This window comes from Sus scrofa, chromosome 7 (assembly GCF_054392235.1).
Source record: "Sus scrofa isolate SSC_HxYL_T2T_F1_AM1 chromosome 7, Sscrofa_HxYL_maternal_Yorkshire_Landrace_v2.0, whole genome shotgun sequence".
NCBI classification, from domain to species: Eukaryota; Metazoa; Chordata; class Mammalia; order Artiodactyla; family Suidae; genus Sus; species Sus scrofa.
In genome coordinates, this window is record NC_139389.1 from 100,185,671 (window position 1) to 100,197,570 (window position 11,900).

Consider the following 11,900-nt stretch of genomic DNA (forward strand, 5'->3'; position numbering starts at 1 on the left):
TGATGTCTCTCATTTGTGACAGGTCCCAGGAAAAGGCCTTCAGTGGGCCCAGTGTTAGGAGTTTGGCGGGGGCTTGTGGTCACCAGTCTCCTCCTCTGTGTGATTCCAGACCACACGCATCAGTGGTTACAAAGAGGTCGGACGGGTTCCTCCCTCCCTCACATACCTTCTCCAGTTAAGGACACGGAGAGCCTGAGAGGAGGAGGAAAGCCATGTCCCAGGCTCCCTGGAGCAGTTTGGTTTGGCCCAGCACTCCGCTCAGTTTCAGAGTGAGTGAGTGAGTGAGTGAGTGAGTGAGTGAGTGAGTGAGTGAGTGTGTGTGTGTGTGTGTGTGTGTGTGTGTGTGTCTCCCTGAGAGCAGGGGGGTGCTCCGGAGTGCTCACGAAGACACTCGACAGTGGGTGGGTAGGTGACATCCTGGTCAGGGGCCGGGCGCTGTCACAGGGACAGGTCAGCACCCTGTGATCACCTGGCTTTCCTCCTCATTGGTCAGAGACCCCCTCCCAAGGAGAAGCCAAGAAAGTGGGTGCTCTGTGACCTGCCCCTCTCCTTGATGGTGAGAAGAGGTGCCCTCCGAGGCAGAGAAGAAACCAAATCCACAACCCAGAATGTAATCCCTGTGCCTATGCTAATTTTGCCCTGTTAACAGAAGTCAGGCAAAACAGCATACTGAAATGCACCATTCCCATCACTGCAACAAAAGGCCAAACCCTAACACCAGTAGCCTCAAGATATTATGGGATTAATTGTGGTAACAATTGGTGTGGTTAAGAGGCAGATTGGATGGCTTCAGTCTAGACTGGCTTTATACCAAGGAGGGAGAATTTGTGCTGAGCCCCAAAGGGGTGGGAAGGTTTGGCGAGGCAGAAAAGAGAGGTTGTTTTTACTGGTATTCTTACCTCAGGGGTTTGCACAGGCATATCCATGAGACTTCTCCTGCTCCCGTTTGGGTCTGGAGGGTTTCCCAGCAGCATCCAAAGTGGGTCCTGTAGGTAAATTCTCAGATTTATCATGTGGATCCTTTTTTTTTTTTTTTTTTTGCCATTTCTTGGGCCACTCCCGTAGCATATGGAGGTAGGTTCCCAGGCTAGGGGTCGAATCGAAACCGTAGCCACCAGCCTATGCCAGAGCCACAGCAACACGGGATCTGAGCCGCATCTGCAACCTATACCACAGTTCAGGGCAACGCTGGATTGTTAACCCACTGAGCAGGGGCAGCGACCGAACCTGCAACCTCATGGTTCCTAGTCGGATTCATTAACCACTGCACCACAATGGGAACTCCTCATATGGATCCTTAAGTAGGAGGCATTTACATAACTTTCAAGGTAGGTTACCCCAAATAAAGAAACAGAAAACTACCACAGATCTCTCTATCCAGATGGATCTGAACAGCCCCCTTGGACCTATCTCAGACCCACCATGAATGCTGTGTGAGTTGGGAAGCCTGCCAGACGACTGTGGATAAGTCAGTACAAAGGTGCCTGAGATGACACCAGCAGTCAACTATGTTCCTGAACTGCCCTCTGTGCATGGGATCATTTCTGAGTTAAAAGCTGTAAGTTAGATTCTGGTCACTGCCTTGTGAACAATGCAGTCGTGTCCTTCCATGAAGACCTCACACAAAAGCAGAGGCCATTAAATATTAACAGTTCCCCAAGTTCCCTCGTGGCCTAGCAATTAAGGACTTGGTGTTGTCACTGCCGTGGCTCAAGTTCGATCCCTGGCTCGGGAACTTCTGCATGCCGTGGACGCAGTCAAAAAAAAAAAAAAAAAGACAACCCAGAAAACAGTTCCATGATGGCCTTCCTGGACCTTGAATCTAGCCTTGGACCTTGGAATGCTGCCTCCTGGTGATTTAACTTAGAAGAGAAGTGCATTAGAACCCCCTGACAGGGTGGCTGCTTACATGACCCTGGCCATTTCACCAGTATTAACTATGCTACTATGCCGCACTTCTGGCAGGAACTTGATAGCTGGGAATTAAAAATGGAGCTGCTTTTTTTTTTCTTTTCAGTGCCACACCCACGGCATATGAAAATTCCCAGGCTACGGGTCGAATTGGAGCTGCAGCTGCCGGCCTATACCAGAGCCACAGCGACATGGGCTCTGAACCATATCTGTGACCTACACCACAGCTCACGGCAACGATGGATCCTTTAACCCACTGAGCGAGGCTAGGAATCAAACCTGCATCCTCATGGATACAAGTTGGGTTAATTACCACTGAGTCACAATGGGAACTCCAAAAAAAAAAAAAAGAAAGTGGAGCTTCTTGATTGCCCCAAGTGCACTAGATTGTTGGTAGAAGTGGAATTCACTGGCTTCAGAAGTCAGGTGTACAGATTAACAATGCCGACATGGCATCAAAGAACTTGTCTCTTACTCCCACCACGTTTACACAGATCCCACCTCCTTAAGGAAGTGAGTTTCCTGGACTCCCTGTAGGAATTTGCCAGTAGCTTCAGCAAATTCATCCCAACTCAGAGGAAAGGGTAATGTCCAAGGTGGGAAATGAATGTTTGTAGGCCTGGAGCTTCCTACACACTCTGTGACCAGGGCTAGGGCTACTGAGATACAAGCCCTGCAGAGACCAAATCTTAACAAAGACATAGGACGTTCAATTACTGGGATAAATTTGATGCAATGAAAGTTTGCTTTCTTGGAGTTCCTATCGTGGCGCAGTGGTTAACGAATCCGACTAGGAACCATGAGGTTGTGGGTTCGATCCCTGGCCTTGCTCAGTGGGTTAAAGATCCAGGGTTGCTGTGGCTGTGGCGTAGGCTGGCGGCTACAGCTCTGATTAGACCCCTAGCCTGGGAACCTCCATATGCCGTGGGAAGCGGCCCTAGAAAAGACAAAAAAAAAAAAAAAAAAAAAAAATAGAAAGTTTGCTTTCTTAATGCTGATAGTAGGGTTTGATATTAATGAGATACAGAGGACTATAATGGAGGCCTAGTTAGTGTTGCTTCCATTTTGGGAACACAGGTATTCCTTTGGGGGGGAAGTATTTTGCTAATACTTTATTCTTCCACCATTTACGCCAGGGGGAAGCAAACTTTTTCTGTAAAGGGCCAAATACTAAACATATCAGGCTTCAAGCAACCACTCCACTCTGCTTTACCATTGTAGTACAAAGCAGCTGCAGACAACGTATGACTACTATGTTCTAGTAAAATTTCATGACAACGTAGTGGACCAGATTTAGCCCATGGGCTGTAGGTGGCCGGCCTAGATCTGACTAAATCCCAGCCATATTTATTCAGCATTCTTCCCCATCTTTCACAGCTGGGATGTTTTCCATGTACCTAATATTGTCAAATGACATAGTGAACTTGGTAAAGTTTGGCCCAAGTGCTCTAACCACCCACGTGCAGTGCTCAGGGCACTCGCTGCCCTTGAACAGGAAGAATTGTATGATTTAAGGCACTGTTGCAACTGACAGAAAACTTGACCCAAACTAGCTTAAAGCAAAGAAGAAATGTATTGGCTTAGAAACTGAACGTCCAGGAATTAGTTTGGTTTAAGTGGCTTCAATGGGTTTCTCTCCATCTTTCTATATTGGCTCCAGCTGCAGGCTCTATGTGGTTCTAAAATGGCAGGAGCAATAGCTCCAGACCTTATCCTCCTAGGGTCAAGTTCAGCAGACAAGAGCAGCTGATCCTTCCTTCCTAATATCATTGCATTTCACTGGCTTTGGTCAAGCCAGGTGCCTTTCTGAGAAGCAATCCCACAGCCAGATTACAGCGCGCTGATTGACCACATGCTTCTCCCATGAGTGGGAAATTCCATCAGAAGCACACAGTCTAAGAGTGGGGAGAGAATGAGGCCTCAGTGCAAATTAGGGTTGTAGCCAAAAGGGGGCAAGGATGCCAGAGAGGCCAGTCACCATGTTCTCTGCAATGGTGGACTCCAGACCTGCAGTGGACACTGTTGGCATCTATTCCTCCCTCCCCAGCTGTGGCAGCCAAAAAGCTTGTGTGGATTTATCTCCCCTCCTACTTCCACCTCAGGCCAATTGGCCTAAGCCAATCATTTTTATACACCCTTCTTTGCTTTAGTAGTTTGTTCAGGTTTAATAATAACCCAGGCCTGGGAGTTCCCATTGTGGCTCATGGTAATAAACCTGAGTAGTATCCACAAGGATGTGGGTTCGATCCCTGGCCTTGCCTAGTGGGTTTAAAGGATCCAGCGTTGCCACGAGCTGTGGTGTAGGTTGCAGACGTGGCTCGGATCCTGCATTGCCATGGCTGTGGTGTAGGCCTGCAGCTGCAGCTCTGATTTAACCCCTAGCTTGGGAACCTCCATGTGCCCCACAAGAGACCAAACAGAGGGAAGCCCTGGACATTTGGTAACAGGGGAAAGCAGCTCTTTCCTGTTTGGGATGGTGGGATGTGTGGCCTGGGACTCTAATAACACCCGTTTTCCTACCTAGAAGGAAGCCAGCCTTAGAAGCCAGTACTGAGAAACTTACTGAGAAACATCGCCAGAGCCCTGTCACACTGCTCCTGCAGCCTGGGTCGGCCTCTGGGTTTTCCAGCTCTGTAAGCCAGTTTGAGTTGGATTTTCTGTTGCTTGCAAACGAAAGCCACCTCACACATACAAAATTCTACCCCAGATTAAGCCCAGGGCCATGAAGTCCTTACCTGCTGCCTGAAGATTGCTGATGGTCCTTGCCACCTCCATCCAAACAATAACCCCTGAGAGCCTCCTGGTCTGCTGCCTCTCCTCATGTGATCCTTGACTCATCCTCATGAGACGGGTGAGGCAGGTGTGTTATCTGCATTTTATAACTGGAGAAACAGGTCAGAGCTTAACTGAATCACCCAAGGTTTTCTAGCTATCAAGTAGTGGAGTCTGAACTGAACCCACATCTGTTGCCGCCTAAGAAGGCCACGTGCTTCCATGACCCGTCTCTGAAGTGGGTGGTCTCAGGGGATGGAACAGCAGGTAAACATGAGTGAGTTACCTACACAAGTGGGCAACTGAGGCCCTGAATGCCTGTTCTCATCTTTCACCAGGACAAGGATGGTGACAGCAAACGGCTGGGGCAGGCTCGCCTGACCCTTCTAACCCATCTCCCACTGTCAGGTCCTGGCACCAGTTTCGTGCCCAGTGTTGAGTGACACTGTGTGACGCACAGCAAGGCCGTGGTGAGTCACTCTTTCCCGGGCGCTGACCACAGCCCAGATAGCAGCCAGCCTGCTCCAGCCCGACCCGGCGTGCCTAACTGGTTCCTAGACACCCTCTTTAACTTCCTTGCAATAACCTCCTCGCCTCTGTTTTTACCAGCTGGTGCAGGAGGTTCAGAGGCCGGGGCCAGGTGGCTGATGTGCCTCCCTCCTACTTCTCCAAGGACAAAACCAGGCAGGTGGGACAGAGTGCCTGTCACCAGCTCAGCTTAATGGAAAGCTTTCTCTGCCCCCTGCAGAAACACAGCTGTTGAAAAATACCAATGATTTTTTTTTTTTTTTTTTTTTTTTGCCGCCTTTTGTCTTTTTAGGGCTGCATCCGAAGCATATGGAGGTTCCCAGGCTAGGGGTCAAATTGGAGCTGTAGCCGCCAGCCTATTGCACAGCCATAGAAACGCAGGATCCGAGCCATGTCTGTGACCTACACCACACTCACAGCAACGCCGGATCCTTAACCCACTGAGAGAGGCCAGGGATCCAACCTGCATCCGACTAGGGATGCTAGTCGGGTTCGCTAACTGCTGAGCCATGACGGGAAGTCCAGAAAAATACCAACAGTGCATCTTTTAAAATAAACTTTACACAGTTCCGATACACCCCTTAGTCATTTTCTGTCCCATCATCTCACATTAATATGGTACATTCAGCATGACTAAGGGCCAGTATTGATATATTATCAGTAACTGAAGTCTATATTCAGTTTCCTCAGATTTTACCTAATGCCTTTTCTCTGTCCCAGAATCATCCAAGATGCTCATTGCATGTAGTTGTCATGTTGCCTTAGGCTGCTTTTGGCTGTGCCAGTTTCTTAGGCTTTTCTTGTTTTGGGTGACATTGACAGTTTTGAGGAAGGCTGGTCATGTTATTTTGTAGACTGTCCATCAACTAGGATTTGTGTGAATTTTTTCTCATGATAAGACTGGAGCTCTGGGTTTTAGGAAGACCACAGAGGTCAGATGCCCTCTTGTCACATCCTATCAGGGGTACGTACTATCAATGTGACATCACTGCAGCTGTTAACCTTGGCCACCTGGCTGAGGTCAGTCAGGTTTCCCCACTGCTCAAATACCCATGGATTGAACTCATGCAGAGGCAACCCCAAAATGGGTGCTCAAGAGAGGAATGCATACTGGGCAGCTGGAGCCACTGGCTCATACACTCCCAAGTACGTGGAGGATACCCAAGATAGACCAGGCTCTGAGCTAGGGGTGCAGCAGCAAGCATGGGGTCCCGACCTGGCCTCGTGGGAGCTCCCAGATGCAAAGGCCTGCCAAAGCATTCACAGCAGCTCTCTGTAGGGATGGGGGCCCTGGCCTCACTTCTTGCTTGGGGAAGTCAGGTCTCTTGAACCAGAGCACCTGTACCCAAAGTCTCCTCTCCTACAGTATGTATCTGCTGTGAACATGACATTCCTTCTCTTGGGTGGCTGGCCTTGCTGTGGCCTTTAGGCCCAAAGCCATTGGCCATTGTCCTTTAGTCCAGATCTGCCCCTGCCACTTCTGAGCCATTGATGACTCCGGGAGACATGAAATAATGAAGCTCTCAAGCATGTGCGTGGGCCCAGAGGGCCAGCTGAACTCCTCTGGCTGGTGACGAGTGCCCAGGGGCGTGGGTGGCAGCTCTGCACACCTGTTTGATTATTTCTTGAATTAGAGTTTGCGGGCTCGTGGGGCCCTTTGCAGGAACTGGGTTGCGAGGGGCTTACTTTTTCCTACAGGCCTGCCGTGGTAACCATCAGCTTTCCATTTTTCTTGGCAGGAGGCTCAAACCTTCACCATGTTCAGCATTGGAGTGGAAAGTTCTGGCACAGATTTCTAAACATTGGATCGTCGATTCTTCTTTTTCTGTCCCCTCCCCGGCCTTTAATTTACTGGAAAAAAATGAATAGCAGAGACTGTGCTGGATAATTTGGCCCAGAGCAGGCTATAGGTGCACGAGGGCCCCACCCCTGCAATGGACATCAGAGGAAAACAATCCTAAATGGGGCCTGGCATTCAGACCAGGCCCTCTGGTGTAGCTGGCATCCAGCACAGGGTGCAGGAGGGAACTTGCTCAGCTGGTTGTGAATTGTCCAGGCCCACCTGTTTGGCTCTTTGCTAGGCACGCCCATCCCGGTGGGGGTTGGGGTGGCCATGTGTGCATGCACAGGGCATACACATCAGTCAGGGTGAGCGAGGGCACGTGGGCCCTGGGCCAATCATCAGACCACAGGGAACCAGCTGGCGAGTCTGTCCCCACCTCATCCCACCAGGCAGCTTTGCTAAGGGGCCTCTGTGTGGGGAGGCAGAAACACGGGGCTCCACCTCTATTGTAACCCAGAGGGCACAGCAGGCACAAGACGACTGACTCTCAGTGTCTCTGTGACTAGCCCAGTGCAGGCCACCAGGAAGGCACTGCAGAAATGCAAACAAACCAGAACAGAGAATGGGGTGAGGCAACCAGAATGGTAATGGTTAATGGTTCCCACCCAGCTGGCAAGGGTGTATTTCATTTCCCAAGTCCGGATTATTTTCAAATGGTAACAGATTCAGGTCTTGCCTGAATCCCTTCAGAAATCAAGCAAAGCCTATTTGGTACCACCCTTTGGTATTCAACTTATAATTACTCTTTTTTTTCCTTTTTTTTTTTATGGCCATACCACAGTAACACCAGATCTGAGCTACGTCTGTAACCTATGCTGCAGCTTGCAGAAACACCAGATCCTTAACCCAATGAGCAAGGCCAACGATCAAATCTGAATCCTCATGGACCCTATGTTGGGTGCTTAACTCACTGAGCCACAATGGGAACTCCTACTGCCTCTTTTTTTTTCTTTTTTCTTTTTTGGCTTTTTAGGGCCACACTAGCAGCACATGGAGGTTCCCAGGCTAGGGGTAGAATCGGAGCTACAGCTGCCGGCCTACACCACAGCCACAGCAATGTGTGATCCGAGCCACATTTGTGGTGTGAGCTACACCACAGCTCACAGCAACGCAGGATCATTAACCCACTGAGCAAGGCCAGGGATTGAACCTGCAACCCCATGGTTCCTAGTCGGATTTGTTTCTGCTGCGTCACGACAGGAAATCCCTTACTACCTCTTCCCTTGAAAGGATTTTAACACATTGAAGACTGGTGCTTATCCCCTCCATGTTTCAAAAAAAAAAATCTCAAACAGCTATATGGCTGAGGCCTATGCTGGCAGACAGAACTAAGACTTGTGAACACCTGAGTCCTTCTGAAGTGCCAGGCTTTCAAACTTATGACTTCTTGCCTTACAATGGCACTTTGTGCTACTGCTGTCCTCACATTATGTCTCAGAAAACCAGAGCAGTGTCACCCAGAGCCAGGCCAGACAGGTGGGCTCAGAGCCCGTGACCCAAACAAACCACCCAGGCACTGGTTTGGAAGCTCTCAGGCTCTGTGTCCCCACCCTGACCCTGATGGAGCAATGATGACACATACCTGCTGGGTGATGACGTTTGTTGGGAGAGCCTCCAAAACTCAAGCAGGGGCTGCCCAATGCCGATGTCGTCAGCCCTGAGCACAGCTAAGCCGGCTTCTCCCAATGGGCCCAGGAAGGGATATTTGGCCAGTTTGATTCGCAACCTGAGAAATAAACTAGAAAATGCTTTTGTTTATCCACTTCTTGGGGAAAGTGTTAGGATGTATTAAGCCCATGCCTTATAAATGCCAAACCATCAAACTCCACAACTGAAGGACACTGTCTTTGCCCATTCACTATCCAGAAGGCTTCAGAAGGCTTCTAGTACCTGCTATGGTTTTTCCACCTTGCCTCCAAGGTAGAGGCTGACAAATGCCTTTTCTCTATCTGGCTTTTCTCCTCAGGTCAAAGAAACTGTTTTGGGCAAAGAAAGGCTCTAGGTTTCATGTTCCCGGAGGCTGCCCAGAAAGGAGCCTGGCACACAGGCCTGAGAGATAGCCATGCTCTGGCTGGCTTAGAAACCTGTCTGGTGACAGAGGAGAGCCAGTATATGGCATAAAAATGGGTGCTGCCCCATGGTATCCCCCTTGCTTGGGGCCTCAAAAACAAATGGCTGGGTAGCCTTCACGAGTGTAAGCCCCACTGGGAGAAGAGAATCACCAAGGCAGGCGTATCAGTACAGCTGTTTCACTAGCCCCTTGCTCCCCGCCCCTCCCCCAGGTACAGTCTTAAAGAGCCAGGCCTCAGCCCTGCCTTGTTAATTCAGTTCAGCTGTGCCTCGATTTCCCCAACAGCTTTTTTTGTTCCCTGGGTTATGTGACCTGAGTTTGAGATCTACCTGAGAGGGCTTGTTAACTGGCCTGACTCAGGCTGTTGGGCCACTGTGAGCTGCATGTCGGGGAGAGCAGGCCCTCAGGAATCCTCTCGACAAAGCACCCCAGGACATGGCCCAAGGACCCACTTTAAGTGACAACACCATGGGGGCTTCTGGGCAGTTCTGCTGGGCAGAACACCAAGTGTCCAAAGATCAGAGATGCCAGTGGGTAGCAGAGGGAGGGGAGGACCAAACCTCACTCAGGATGACACCAGACCTAAGGTACACCGGTTTTGAACCCTGGAGCATTGGTCACTCCAGTTGTGGGGTCCCTCCTGCTGTCTCTTCATTCACCCTACCTTGGACAGATAGGGCACACCTCAGGGGCAGGAAGCATTTGTGAGACCCCAAGTCCACCCTCCATCCAGGGAAAGCTAGATCTTCCCATCTTGCAGACTGAGCCCTGGTCACATGCTCTGTGTAGCTAATGGCAGCTGGCACCAGAGTGCTCCCTTGGTCCTGATGTCAAGTGTATCATAAACATTAGTTCCTTTAAACCTCACAACCACATTACAAGGTCTAATGCTATCATTACCCTCATTTTCTAGATGAGGACACTGAGGCTGAGAGAAGTAATTCGCCCGAGATTACTAGCTACCAACAGCCAGGATTTTGAACTCCGGCAGTCTGACTTCAGAGCCCAAGCATAAAACACTGCACTCTGTTATTAGAAATAGAGTTCTGCTTTCTCCAGTCCTAGTACAGGGCTATCATCTACTTGAGTCTTGTTTTTTAGGGTCTCATTTTTTAAACCTTTCTGAGCTGATAGCTCTGGGAGCTGAGGTTGTTCTTTGCAGATGTGGCAGCTACTCTACATATGGGATTAACATATCAAGAACTGGGCCATTAATACTTCGCCCTTGGGGCAATTGCAAAGGAAGGAAAAGAGCAAGCTCACCGCTGCAAGAGAAAGAAGTGGGTGATAACAGGACCAACCAACTACCAGGGTCTCTGGCTCTCTGCAGGGCTTTCTAGAGAAAAACAGCCCTGAGGGTGGACCATGGTCATACTTTGGTGACCTACGGGACATAGGCTAGCACACGTATCAGAAGGAACTTAGCTGTAGCTTGCCTCTGTCCCCTTGAGCGAGCAGTCTCCAGCCAGGGGTCTCTTACCTGGTTCTCCTTTCCAGGCAGCTGCTCCCGGGGGCACCACCTCCTCTCTGCCATTTGCTGGTCCGCTCAGCATGTCAGTCAGGTGGTTTGGATTTTCCCAGCTGAATCCACTATCCTGTTGTGGCCTTTTTCTTCTAACTGGTTTATTGAAATTTTGAGAAGTCTAAAACTCAACCCCTTGTCCAGCCAATATCCTGGAGCCAGGGACTGGCTCTTGGGGATGTTAACCTGTCCTGGCTTGACGGCTGCTCCCTGCTCCCTGCCTACAGGATGCCCAGCTTCACACTCTGCAGCTCAGTTCTAACGCCCACCCTGACCAAGCCACCTGTGTGGGACACGGAGTCTATAGCTGAGGCACATAGAGAGATACAGTACAGGGCATATAGAGAGGAGGAAAGCAGGCTGACTTTAAAGGCTTGGGAATCACCTGACTTCTCATTCCCATTTCCCCCCCTCTCATTCCTGTGTCTTGCCTGTTTTAAAAAGGAATGCCTCTAGTGAAAGGTACGGTGCTGCTCCCCAGCATCCTTGTTTTCCTTAATAGGACCATGGTTTTGGGGTCAGTTTGGTCATGCTACAAAATGCCTCTTAGAGAAACACGATCCACCGCCTGTCAACTCCCATTACCCAAAAAGAGTTTCTATGGATTTAACATCCAACTGAAGGCAGTCTCAGCACCACCATCTAAGGAGTCGCGAATCAACTGATGAACTTCCCTCCCACCCTTGGTCAAGAAACAGCAATATTTCCTGTCAGCCAGACAGGAAAATCAAAGCTGAGCGGTATTTTAACAATAAATCCTCTTCCTTTCAAGGTCAAACAAGTTCGGGCTGGGGTTGGTCCCTAGCCCAAGTAGAGCTAACTGGATGCTGTTGAAGCTTCCTTGACTTTGAGCCCATGGCAGCCCTGCTGCCTCCTCTTACTATGTTGGAACTGTTGAGAAACTCTCAAGTTCTGGAGAATGCCAGTCACCCCAGGCCTGGACATTCATTACCAGGAGAACCCAAACCCACTGCTCTGGGCCACCAAATCCCCAAGGGTCATTTATTTAGCAGGAACTGGACAACCTCATCCCTGTTGGAACGTCAAAGGCTTCTATCCAATGAGCAATGTCACCACCACTGGTTTACCCACCACCCCCCTGCCCAGGCCAGGCTGAGCCCTGGGAACAAAAAGGGAATGGCTCTGGCTCATGTTTGAGCCTAGTCTGCAGGCCCCTCTCTCTCAGGCTCCCACACGGGGGCTCTTCCTTCTGCTACCCTGGCCTTTGCAAGGGCAAGAAGACACCACCACCA

At 50.0% G+C, this 11,900-nt stretch overlaps 1 long non-coding RNA gene across 1 annotated transcript; it reads left to right on the forward strand.

Annotated features, from left to right (window-relative positions):
* The first annotated feature begins 4,811 nt into the window (after positions 1-4,811).
* On the forward strand, positions 4,812-8,816 carry LOC146401802 (uncharacterized). The gene is made up of 2 exons (XR_014811000.1): positions 4,812-5,153; positions 6,951-8,816. It is a non-coding gene; the product is annotated as an uncharacterized LOC146401802 (long non-coding RNA).
* The last annotated feature ends 3,084 nt before the right edge of the window (positions 8,817-11,900 follow it).